Source organism: Gambusia affinis, linkage group LG12 (assembly GCF_019740435.1).
Source record: "Gambusia affinis linkage group LG12, SWU_Gaff_1.0, whole genome shotgun sequence".
NCBI classification, from domain to species: Eukaryota; Metazoa; Chordata; class Actinopteri; order Cyprinodontiformes; family Poeciliidae; genus Gambusia; species Gambusia affinis.
The window spans coordinates 5,019,143-5,031,767 of record NC_057879.1 but is presented as its reverse complement, the minus strand read 5'-3'; the positions used below and the strand labels follow the sequence as shown (position 1 = coordinate 5,031,767).

At 39.0% G+C, this 12,625-nt stretch overlaps 1 protein-coding gene across 4 annotated transcripts in view; it reads right to left on the bottom strand.

Moving 5' to 3' along the window:
- The window catches only part of LOC122840621 (cAMP-specific 3',5'-cyclic phosphodiesterase 4B-like), a 71,878-nt gene extending 60,253 nt beyond the window's left edge, over nucleotides 1-11,625 (bottom strand). For 2 of the 4 annotated variants that reach the window (XM_044133145.1, XM_044133148.1), the window contains exons 1-2: nucleotides 11,007-11,169; nucleotides 5,949-6,010 (exon numbers count right to left, since the gene is read on the bottom strand). The gene's annotated coding sequence lies outside the window, so the exon portion shown is untranslated. Of the gene's footprint in view, nucleotides 1-5,948; nucleotides 6,011-10,986; nucleotides 11,170-11,609 lie in introns of those variants that run through there. The other 2 variants (XM_044133147.1, XM_044133146.1) reach the window with 2 other exon arrangements.
- Nucleotides 11,626-12,625: the final 1,000 nt, after the last annotated feature.

The following is a 12,625-nucleotide window of genomic DNA, read 5'->3' as shown; positions in this document are numbered from 1 at the left end:
TTTAAACAGTCTCTATGCGTCTGCCAAGTTTGGTGAGTTTTTGAATATGATAAAGCCTCCAAAAAGGCCCCTCTTTGGGGGGGCAGAAAAATAAAAAAAATAATAAACAGTACAAAAACAATAGGCCTTCGCAGCGCTTTGCTGCTCGGGCCTAAAAAACCCCTCCCTGATGACAGGCTGCAGCTGCAGATATACGGTGATTAGTTCCTGCTGCAAAGGAATTGAACGTTTAACTGTACACTAGGACTTATTGTGCCACAGCTTCTGCTCGTGAACAGGAAACTGAGATGTTCTGCACAATTTACATCTCAAGGACAATGCAAAAACATTTAACTGAAACTCATTTTGTTACATATTCCACTTGCCAATGGAGGCTCAATGGCTACAGTTTTTAAAGTACAATAAAATGTAAATTCACTGATTAACTTGAGTTAATTGAGATTAACTCCTGTTAATAAAATCAGTCAGTAGCTACATGTAACTGATGTTTAATTATCTGACCCAAACTATGCTTCAATGCCAGGATGTCAAAACGTAAGCCGAATACCACAAATTAAAATTAAATAAAAAAAATATATAAAAAGGGTAGAATGCAGACAGAATGCACCCATCTAACTCATGAATCTGTCACATAGCACAACTATACAATGGAGATTTGTGCAGGGTGAGTTAATCATTGTCATTAAATACCCAAACAAAGGCACCTCTGTTGTCGTCATAAAAGACATTCTGTGTGTCAGTGTTATAACATCAAAATTCACTCACATCCAGCGGTAAGGCCTTTCAACAAGCTGTGTGTTATAATCATGACAGATGTTCTTGACACACACACACGCACACACGCAACAGAAAAACGATTTACAAGATAAAATTTTTAAATGAAAGCAGAGAAAATTATATCAAAGATAAATGACAGGATAATGAAACTGATCCAACTTACAGAACGTCACTCCTCTCCGTGAAACGCAGATTTTATTCTGCGTGTACCTTCATAAACTCCCTTCCTGTTTCACTGCTAAATTGGGAAGTAAGTACAATAGATCACAAGACACGGTGGCTGCAGACAGCAACAACTTCTATTTGAATGGGAGTGAAACCTTAGGAACAGCAACTATTTTCATATATTGTGATGATAAACTCTACTTGTCCTGAAAGCGTGGTGCATTGCTGGGATTTATATTTTTACTATGTTCTCCAGTTTGGATTTAACTAGATCAGCAATAAATGTAAATACACTACTTCACTTAATTGGTGTCCTGAAGTCACCTATTCAATAACTATAATGTTTTTTCCTTGTTGATTTTTTTTTATTTATTTTTTTTAGCTTTTCTCAAGTGCAGCATTTGTGTTTGTGAAGTTTTGACAGAATTGATGTACAGTGCTTAAATATTTTATTACTTATTTTTCAACACAATGAAAATACTACATACAATGCTAAACTGCGTTTGTGTTGCACAGGTAATTTAGTCATTTAAGGTAACTTCGCCCTTTGATTTGACTGGTGCTGGAGACCTCTAACATGCAGCCTGAGAGCGCTTCCTAGTGGTCTAAAAGTTGATACTGAATTGATCGGAAAACAGGTCAGAATTCCCTATCATTTGAATTACTCCAAACATTAAATGCTGTGGTGAATAAATCTTCATCAGTGCAGACAAAGTGTCTGCATATCATATCATGATATTGGGTATCAAAGTTTTTTTGTTTCTTTTTTATTTTACATTGGCTGCTATACTCTAATTGTATTGACTGAACAATTGAAAGTTGTGTAGTTTTTACCTGTTTGACCAAGTTTGTGAAGCTATTGGTGTATTTAAGTGTGCTGTTCTGGTGCAGAGGTATCAAATACATTTATAATTCAGTACATTTATGCCTGTGTTTAAAATTTTTTTTTAACATTTTAAGCCAAGGCAACTGTTTTTTCTGTATTCGATCAGTAGAGTTTGATACTAAACCTTAGATATCGGTATTGGAAGTGAAAAAAGTGGCTCGGTGCATCCTTAGGAAATGATAGAGGAAACTAGCAAAAAGATGGTGGGAATTATAAAGAGGTGTTTGACTAACTCAAACCAATGAAGACTTACCCATCAATTACTGAGAAGCATATAAATCATTTTCATATCCCTAAATAAATACATTTTAATCTACTAGAGGTAGAATTAAATTTGGGTCTATTAGATGCTCTTTCTAAGAGGCCCACAGACTTTTCCACCACTGCAAATATACAACTACTTTTACATAAGAATAAATACATTTCCTTAATTATATGTTCACATTTCTGGACAGTAAATGAGTATTTAATCTGATGACAGTGTTTATATTTGCAAAGAGCAATAAAACAATAATGTGGCACACCTATTCAGCACAAGCACTGCAAATATATAACTACTAACATAAAAGCCTGTAAAGACGGCATCAATTAATATCATCCCACAATGAGCTCAGGAATAAAAGTTCAAAATGATGCATTCAAATCATTTTCCAGGGTTAAGAACTGCATGTCCAGAGTATCATTGCTGGAATGCAGCAGGAGGATTTCTCTGCTTGGTCTTTCTAATCTTATCCATCCATCCCACACTGTTTGTGTAGGCATGTCCTACACATACAGCAGTGGCTGCACTTCGTGCAGCTGTCTTTACACCGACTGGGCTGGACTGAGATTAAATAAGGGAAAACAGGATATCCAAACATATTCCAGCTTGTTGAAACTTTTCAGACTACTTTCACAGCTACTTTTAGATCACTGTGCATCAGAAATGTGATCTAAAATAATTTTAATATCTGGTTGTTTTCCCCCTCCAGGTGGTCTTTTTGTGGGCTCTAGTGTCCCTTATATGACAGTAGGCTGACAGGAAGTGGGGAAGGAGACGGGGGAAGACATGCGGCAAATGTTAGCCGGGTCAGGGAATCGAACCCGCGACGACCACGTCGAGGACTCAAGGCCTCCAAATGTGGGTTACGCCAGTGGTCCCCAACCTTTTTAGTACAGCGGGCCAGGGGGGGGGGGCGCGTTGGAAGGACCAAAACCGCTGCATGTTGGCGCGCAAGACGTAACCAACAGCATCCGGTTTAGGGTTTTCAAAATAAAAGCTCCTCCAGACTCAATATATAGAACGGACATATTGAATTATTTCTTCTGCGGTCCGGAACCCGGTGGTTGGGGACCACTGGGTTACGCTATCCCCTATGCCAACACAGCACACCCATATCTGTCTGTTTTTAACCCTTTACATTCCAGCTACTACTTTCCGTAGGAGGCTGTCTGTGTCTGCGTATGTGACCTTGCGGTTGCATTAGTGGTTTGCTAACCAGCATTCCTGATTCCTGAGGTCATTCCAAAACAACAACAGCATTCTTAACTTGACTAAAGCCGACACTGGATCCTGTATCTCGCTCATTTTTTCCACTTGGATTCATATCACCTCTGGAAAGAGCTTTGGCAAACCTCTGCAAACATTCATGTAGGCCTATCAAGATAAACTTTGCAGGAAGATAAACTGTCCCAGATGTTATTGTGATAAACTACAATATTATTATTTTGACACCATTTTCAAATAATATAATGTTAATGTGAGGACACATTCTCAAAGATTAATAAACTTTAAATTCTGATGAACATTTAACACTGAACTGGAAGACATTTTAAATATCTAAAATGAATAAACAAAACAGACACAAACATGAATTATGAAGTCGCTGCAAACAAAAAGGACAATTTCTTCTTGGGAGTTAATTGAGATCAAATTATCAGATTGAAAACTTGTCATGCAGTTTTTGGTAAAATAATGAATCATGCAAATGGAAATTATTGAGCTTCTTTTAATTCATCATATAATCAATTGATTTATTGCTTATCTACACTCATCTTTTCCTATAACATGCAGAGATACAGCACTTAGTGATCCCTGCTTTTACAATCACCTTTTTTGTGGCGTGACCTTTCTTGTGGATGGTGTCAATGAGAGTATGCTGAAACGCCGCCAACTCAGCAGTTTTCCCCATGATCGTGTGGACCACAACATTTCTGTAACAAAATCCTTTTTAATCGGCCCAATGTAATATTGTATTGTTCTGAGAACAGAATCACTGAAATAAATTTAACTTTAACGTAGACGTAACAATTCTTGAACACGGCATTTATACAAATTCTGTCCTGTAGCTGTCAGTCAGTCCTAACCGAGACAGACTGGGCCAAAGTGGAAATATTTCTCTTTCTGTTTGCGTGTGTGTTTACATTCTGCGCAGCAAAAAATGAGCTGTTCAGATCCAAAAGGACTGAGAGTTTTTCTGAGGAGGGAGAGAAACAACACACGGATTTGTGGCAGCTGAAAGATGACGTTGCTATGGAGGCCACATGCAGGGAGCCCACCGCCCTGCTGTACGGCCTGAGAGAGAGAGAGAGAGAGAGAGAGAGAGAGAGAGAGAGAGAGAGAGCATGGCCAGACTGGACCTTCTGGGCCAAATGTCCCAGCACTGTTCTGCAGTCACAACATGTGCTGCTTGTTACGTTAGAGTTGCAATAAAATCATTACTCATTATTCAAACCTGGCCTTAGCAACAAGAAGAATTTCAAGCTTTACAAAAGTCCTGAGACAGAAAGCTGCTTTGAACTGGGTGGCATTGTTTAATGACTGAGCTCAAATGAGATCTAATTGACTTTAAATCTTCCTGCTTAATTGGATTGAAGTGGTTGTTCTGGTGCTGTATAAATAAACTGAATAGAGCTGTTATGTAGAAACATTTTGTATGAATTACTGCTCTTCACTATACTCCAAGCTACACATGAGTCATGAGGCACTTGTATTTTTACCTCACCTGCATTTTAATGACACAGATAAAGAATTATTTCACCCTGGACCTTTTTTGCAACAAAGGAAAGAGGGCCACATAAATGGCAGCTGTAGGAGTTAGTGAGTCACTGCGTGATGGTTTCTGCTCAATGAAACCAATAATTTGATCCAAGCCATTTTTAAAATAAAGAAATATGAGCCCACATTCAAACTCAACGGCCCTAGCGGAAATGTGATGAGGCAATGTCGCTGCGGAAATCTGTCAGCACTTTATGAATACAATCAAAACAAACTTACCGTTCCCAGAGACACTAAGAAATACTAAATAACTTAGAAGGACAGAAGTTGGCTTGTAGGTTGAGTTTAAGTTGTGGTTCAGAATTAGCTAAAATGTTAAATCAAAAAAATAAAATAAAATGGAGAAGTAGTAGTCGTTTGGGTGAAAAACTGTCATGATGGGGAAGTTAAAGCAGAAAGGTTTCTATTACCAACTAAAGCTGCTGGGATTTTGTACAACATTCATGCCTTTGAAGTGAATGTTGTACACTTCTGATGAACCCTGTACGAATAGTGTGTGTTTATTGGGATCATGAATGTGGAATTCCCAATGTTCTGCTGAATCACAACCCAGGATGAGATGTCTCTATGTTTTTATTATCTTGTTCAAACTGAAGGATAAACTAGCCACCTTATAATGAAAATTAAATTCTTTATAATTTCTCCCTAGACGTCAGGTAATTCTTAGCCGAATTAATCCGCACAGATTTCAATTTGAGAATCGACCAAAAGCAAAAGGTACCCACTTTCAGCCAAGAGGCACATTATGAGAAATAAGCTTGTTTACTTAAAAACAACAACTGCTACATTTTTAACAATAAATATATGTCACAGATGGCATTACCACAACTAACAATTATATTTTATCTTAGCAGCACATTTAACAGTAATTCTAGATCTTCCGTTTCAACTAAAAGCAATTAGATCTTAAAGCACTTTTTTTTTTTTCCAACTTGACACTGAAAGTTTTACTGGAGCTCAACAAGCCGACTGATTCCTAGCAGCATAAAAAACTTCACACTCCATCCACACATCTAATATGACTGGAAAGGCGATATATATATATATATATATAAGTTCAGTCCATGCAGTCAATGTACTTACAGATGAAGCTGTAGTCTCAGTGATGAAAGCTGAAGCTGAATTTGCGACAGCAGACTGCCAACCTGAATGACAGAAAACACACATATTACTGGGATGGAGATCACATGGTTTTAACAAGATAGCTGACAGACTCCATCGTAGCTCCCAGCCACATTTCTTTCTGAAGTACAAAAAAAGCTTGTCACAGAGAATGAAAATATGAGAAGAATAACCAGTAATTAAATGACAACGCTATAACAAAAGTGACAGTAAAACCGTGATCCTATTCAGGCTTTTTCACAAAACGGCTCCCAGTTCTTAACAGACGCTGGTGACGGAGATACTTCTTAAGTGGTTCTGTAAAAGAACTGGTTTGCTTTTCCGTCACCCAGCAGTCAATTTGGAACCACATCATTATGTCACCATGAATGTCTCGGTAATTTATTTGTTTTTGTGAAATATTGTAGAGCGTGGAAACAGTCTAACAACACAAATATTTTTTTATCCCAGAATGGGACTCAATATCTCCACCTTGATTTATTACCAATGCTTTATAACTCTAGATAGATAGAAAAAAATGGAAGCTAATAACATAACCCTAATTTGACTAAAATTAGGCATGTGATTAATCTGAAATGTTTAACACATTATTATTATATAATGCAAATTAATCTCCCACGGAGGGTTACCTTATTTAAAGCAGCACATCACGAGGTCTTGTACTGCAGTCAATAATGCTAACTCGCAAACGCAAGTGAAAAGTTGAGTGAAGCGAGAAAGTGGTGAGCAAATTTCGCTTTTCAAAACACCACGATGGTAGTTTGCATTAAATCAAGCTGGTATGTAGCCGACTTGTTACTACGGTGAATTATTTTTCAGTTTATAGCAAACATTTCTAAATTAACATCTGAAACAAAATGGCTTCTGTTAAACCTTCGTGAATATGAAAACCTGAAAAATAAAGGCTTTTGATTTGCGCCAATAAAAGATTTACCCAAAGAGTTTTTGAAAGTGTGATTTTTTTTTACGTTTCAAAGTTGAGCAGAGGGATTAATCCCAGCACTAGAGCATGATTAATCGGATTACAGTTTTTAATAAATAGACAGCACTGATTAAAATACAAAGCTAAACTCAATGGTGTTGAACAATATTTTCATTGGCTGCTGTTCCCCGTGAGCCCGCCCCCCTGTGTAACTCCTGACGTAAGCAGATTTTTCCTTTGGTCTGCAAACAGGGACTACAATAGCTCTTGTTTTCTGTGTTCGGGTCAGGGTTCGTCTCGTTCTAAACATTGGTGAAAAACAGCCCACTAACAGTTTGGTGGAAAAGGTCTCCATGAGGAGAATATCAAGAGTTGCATGTGACGTATTTGCAGCACAATTTCAGCAGTCTTCCTCCGACAGTAACAGGAGGCACACGAACAAGAGAGCGTGACAGAACGCTCTCTGTATTCACTGTTAGCTGAATGAACAGCCCGGCTCCCAGGACTGACAAACAGTCAGTCTGAAACAACAAAATGCCTGACACAGACAGGCCATGTACACATCATCAGGAAGTCAAAAGCATCAACAGTCCCCGACAGAGAAGGCAGCATAACATCAGCATTGACGCCACCAAGCAGCCAATCACTGACTCATGAGTCTGGCGAGCGCTTTGAAACGTAGCTGGATGTGCGTTGTTGTTTCAACGCACACTGAGAATAAAAGCACAGCGATCTGCCGAGGTCACACCACCAACCCCACCAACATACGCAGACCACACAAAAGCTCCGGGGCAGCTTAAAGTGGAATACTGCCGAGTTTCTGATGTGTAAAGCTAATTTGAAAGAGTAAAAGTTGTGTTGATTAATAGACATGTGAATTCAACTGAAGCTCCTTCAAATGACAGATTGGACATTTAAGACTCACCAGTCCTGAAACTAAACAATATTACTAACTCTAATTTGTTCGCCCATTGATTTTACTTCTATTATTTACAGTTGTGGTAGAAGAGAGTATGGCGACCTTTAATGTTTTCATGAGGACACAATGTAAGTGATCTGGTCTTTACCAAGTCTGAGAAATGTTTAAATATTAACTAAAATATAAAAAAAGAAAAAAGATTCCACTGTTAGTATTGATTAAACTCTGAAGAAATTCAAATAGAGAAGTAAATTGTAATTCAGTAGCAACTGACAACATTCAGTTGCTATAGTTACTGGGTGTGCCCCATTCACACAGCAGCGTGCTACTCTAGATAATGCACCAATTGCAGTTTTCAGGCCAATCGCCAATCTTTAAAAAGCCTGACCTGCTGATTCTGATTTTGGTCGATGCAAAAGTTTTGTGTGAAATGTTGCTAAATTAATCAAGAAAGTCACTGAGTTGGTAACACTGAGGTGAATATTGCTAAGTGCAAATATCCAGTCAGAGCTTTCTCAGGGCAGAACAGAGGAGGACAGTGGTTGATTTTTAGACCTTTTCTGAGGTAGATAAGAATGGTGAACAATATCGGCTTCCCATGTACTGGCCGATTATCAATCTTCCGAAATTAAAGAAACTGGTACCAATAAACTGGATGGCTGATTAATTGTTGTACCCCTAACTAAATCTCTACTGTAGGTAGAGTAGAGGTAATCAGATTGTCAGATTTCATGAGCAAAAGAAGCAGTTCGTAGTAATAAATGGGTTTTGGTACTATTTTTGAACGACTTGAAGTCCATCATTCTACTTTGAGAAAAAAAATATTCCCAAGTAGAAAAAATACTTCAGATATTTGACCATGTCTCAAGGTGCAGATATCACAGTAAATTGGCCCAAAGTTTAGACCATGCAGCAATCAGAGAAACTGACAAAACCACAAGAATGCAATATCAGTTTGCACCGGTCTCACTTGGCTTGTTGTTAACCTTGTTGCCAACTTAGCAACACTGTTGGCATATTTGTCTGCGGCGAGTCCCTTAAATTTGATATTTTTTTTATATCGAGCAAAGGGGATATTTACATTACTCAACTGACATTATTAAATACTTTCATAAAGTTCATTTCTTAATGTTTAGAGTATTTTAGCGCTTTTCCCTTAGACCAGGAGTCTAAGGGAAAAGCGCCTCCCTTAAACATGCAGGATGCCGGACCTCCAGGATGCCTGGAGGTCCGGCATCCTGCATGTTTTAGTTCTCTCCCTGGTTTAACACACCTGCATCAAATGATGGCTCGTTAGAAGGCCTAAGAAGAACATTGACTTGCTGAGTGTTATTATAGTTACCACTAAGGAGAGAACTAAAACATGCAGGATGACAACCCTCGAGGACCAACTTTGGGCACCCCTGCCTTAGACAATGCTTTCTTCTACTGAATCACACATGATCAAATACGTAAACTATGCAATGATGTCATCTAGCAAATTTTAAGACAGCCAGTAGCTGATTTCCTTGCTGAGAAGTTGGCACCAGTGGTTGCTATGGCAGTACAGTGACAAAAAGACGGAGAAAGTAAGGATTGCCAAAGCCTCTTCCTTTTAAAAAGAACATGATGGCAAAGTTCCATCCAAAAGAATCATTAACCATCTTCAGCATAATGTTTCTTGGACAGATGAGACAAAAGTAAAGATGCTTAAGCCAAAAGACATAATACAAAACTTAGCATATTGGCAAAAAACAACACTTAGAGATGTTAAAGCGTTGTGGTGAAAGGGTGACGGGTTTGCTTTACAGCTGTAGGTTTGGAGGTCTCTGCAGTTACACAAACTTTTCTGAATACCAAAGCATTTGAGGGTCTAAAATTTAAATGTAGCTCACTCTATATGAGCCAGTTGCCACAGTCAACTTGTGGCTGAAGTTGGACTGAGACAAATCTATAATAGAAAAACACACAAAAAAACTGAATGTCAAATTCCATAGTGAAATGCTATTTTTGGAGCTGTAGATGAACAAATCTACTTTCCATTTTGATTTTACGAATGAGAACAGTACGGAAATGACTTTGTACTCTTGAGGTTAGGTGTAAAAAAACATCAGATTCCTTTTTTTATCATGCTCTCTTTTTGTCATCCGAGACGTGAAACTTTACAAGTGAAAGAGGTTGCACTATTTTTGATTTTTACACACTATAATCAGGTATTAGCTATGAATCCCTATTTGCCCTCTGTGATTGATATTTCTGCATGTTATAGGAAATAGGACAGATTCCCTCCAACCGGCTGATGCCATAGCCTAAAAATCACACATCCACTCATAGTGTTGCAACACTCAAAATCTTACACAACACAGCAGCTGTTCAATTATTTGTTAAGAGACCTATCGTTTCTCAAACACTCAAAAGAAAAAGTAAAGGTTTTCCTGCAGACTCTGTAAGCAGACACATTAAATCCCTTCAGGCATTCAATGTTGATTTTACAGCCTACTTAAAGCTATCTATCAGCGTGCCCTTTAGGTTAAACTCATTTGCCTGTTCTTTCATTGGTAAATAAACTGACTGATTCTCTAATGGCAGAAGACAGTTTAAAGACCAAAGCAGCCAACCCCTCCCTTACTGTGCTCAACACTGACCCAAATGTTTCTTTATGCATCTTCTTTACCTGTCTTAAATCCTAAGTAATGCCTCAGACACTCTTCAAACTTAACTCCATTTGATTACAATCTAAAAAAAATATGTCATTACCATGTTACCGCTGGTTAAGAAAAGTATTTGAAACGTGACACACAATGAAACGGAACTGTCGAAAGGAAGAGAGATGCTTTCACCACAAAGTGGAAACAAAGATAAGGAGGGCAGTAGACTAGAAATGCAACAAACCTGCGCATTTAAACGGGTACAAAAGATGTTTCCTGTAAAAAGTGTTATCTGCACATCAAATGACAGAAGCCTAGTACATAATTCTAACGTTTTCACAATAGGACTTCTCTGGATAAGACTTAGGAAGATGCCAAATATGTCAAAACTTCAAAGAAATGTCGCGTGAGCTCCAGGCTGGCGGCCGAAAAAAAATAATATAATAAAATAAAAACACAACAATTTGGCTCATAGGAATAAGAATAAGTTCAACGAAAAGCTCCGCGAGGCAAATAATAATAATAATTTACATTTCTAAGAGCTGCTTTACCGAATGAATTTCCTCTTATCGGTGGTGGTTCGCGTCCTCCCTCCGACGAAGCTGCTGTCGCTCTGCTCCGCGGTCCGTCCCACCGCGAGCCTGCCGAGGCACGCGCCCCTTTTTATCAGGTTCCATTTGTCCCATTCGCGCTCGTTCCCCTTCACGACTCCACGAGCACATCGATTGGCTTTAACCGCAACCACGTAAATCCCCACCAAACCCCTTTAACGAATGGCTTGTCATCGCGCGCGCGCGCCCCGTGCGGCCGCTCTCCCACTTCCACTCCAGCCTGATTCCATCAGATTTCCACCCAGAAGGGAATGAATCTGTCTGTTTGAAAGCAACAGCTTTTCCTCTGGCCCTTTGTCTGGAAACCTTCCTGACACTTATAGTTTACTGTACTAAAGATTTTAGATTTTTCTTTGCACTTACCTCAAGAATAACACTAACCATGCCAGTGACTTTATTGTAGCAAAATCTAATAGAATATTTCATTTTCATCAATGACAATTTCAAAAGAAATTATGCAGCAATAGTTAAAAAAATCATTTAAAAAAATGCACGGAGCCATTCAATGCTGTGTGTGTGTCTGTGCGCGCGCGTTATTCTTACCTCTCATCTTTGCCAAATGTGGCAGATAGGTATATACTCCCACAGATGAACCTCACCAAGCACAATCAAGAGGAGCTCAAGATGAGTGGGCTCCCCTGAGGAAGACTGCCTGACAGTTCCATCTCAGTGAGTGGCAAACTTGTTTTGGTCATTGTCTCATTAGTTCCTGGATCTCTGCATCCTGTCTCCTCGCTCTCCAGCCTCATTCGAAAACTAATCTTCAAACTCCTTCTGCTCAGTCTCTTCTCCTCCAATAAGCCATACTCCCCAGCCTATCCACCCTCCAACTATCTTCCGTCTATTCCTCCTCCATCTGGGAGGAAAAACAAAAGGGGAAAAACGTGACACCACCAGTCAACCTTAACCTCTGTGGATAGACTCACCTCCTCTCAGAAAACTCCTTCCACCTATAAGAACCTCTTCTCCTCTGTTGTCTTGTCTGCTGCAGATCATAATGTACCCTTCACAACACTCACCTCTCGCCTTCAGTGACATCCTGGTACTTTCCTTTGACAGAAGAACATCTGCTCCAACCACATGTTTCAACAAACTACCTAAACCGTTCTGCTGTTTCAATAGTTGTTGGGGTCAGGGTCAATTGAAGCCTCAACACGAATCCTCAACTCTAGGCCTCAAGGGCCAGTGTCCTGTAACTTTCACATGGTCCAATATGCCTCAATCAATTGGCTTATCTTATCAGTGCAGTCAAGTTCTTGAGAGTCTTGTTAATCACCTGATTATTTGAACCAGGTGAACCCTCAAGGCGTGGATCATAAAACAAAGAAATCACAAAAAAATCAATCAATTAAAAGAGAAGCTGTATATGGAAAACTATTACCACCATTCAACTCAATAACTTTTGGAACTCTCTTTTTTTTTCAGCATTAAGTTGACGTGATCATTTCCATCACATCATTGAGCAGGAATGTTGGTCCGCACCTGTTCAGACATTTCAAACCCTCACCTGGCAGACAGGTGGTCTCGTAATTGATCATAGAACAAGGAGCTTAGTGTGT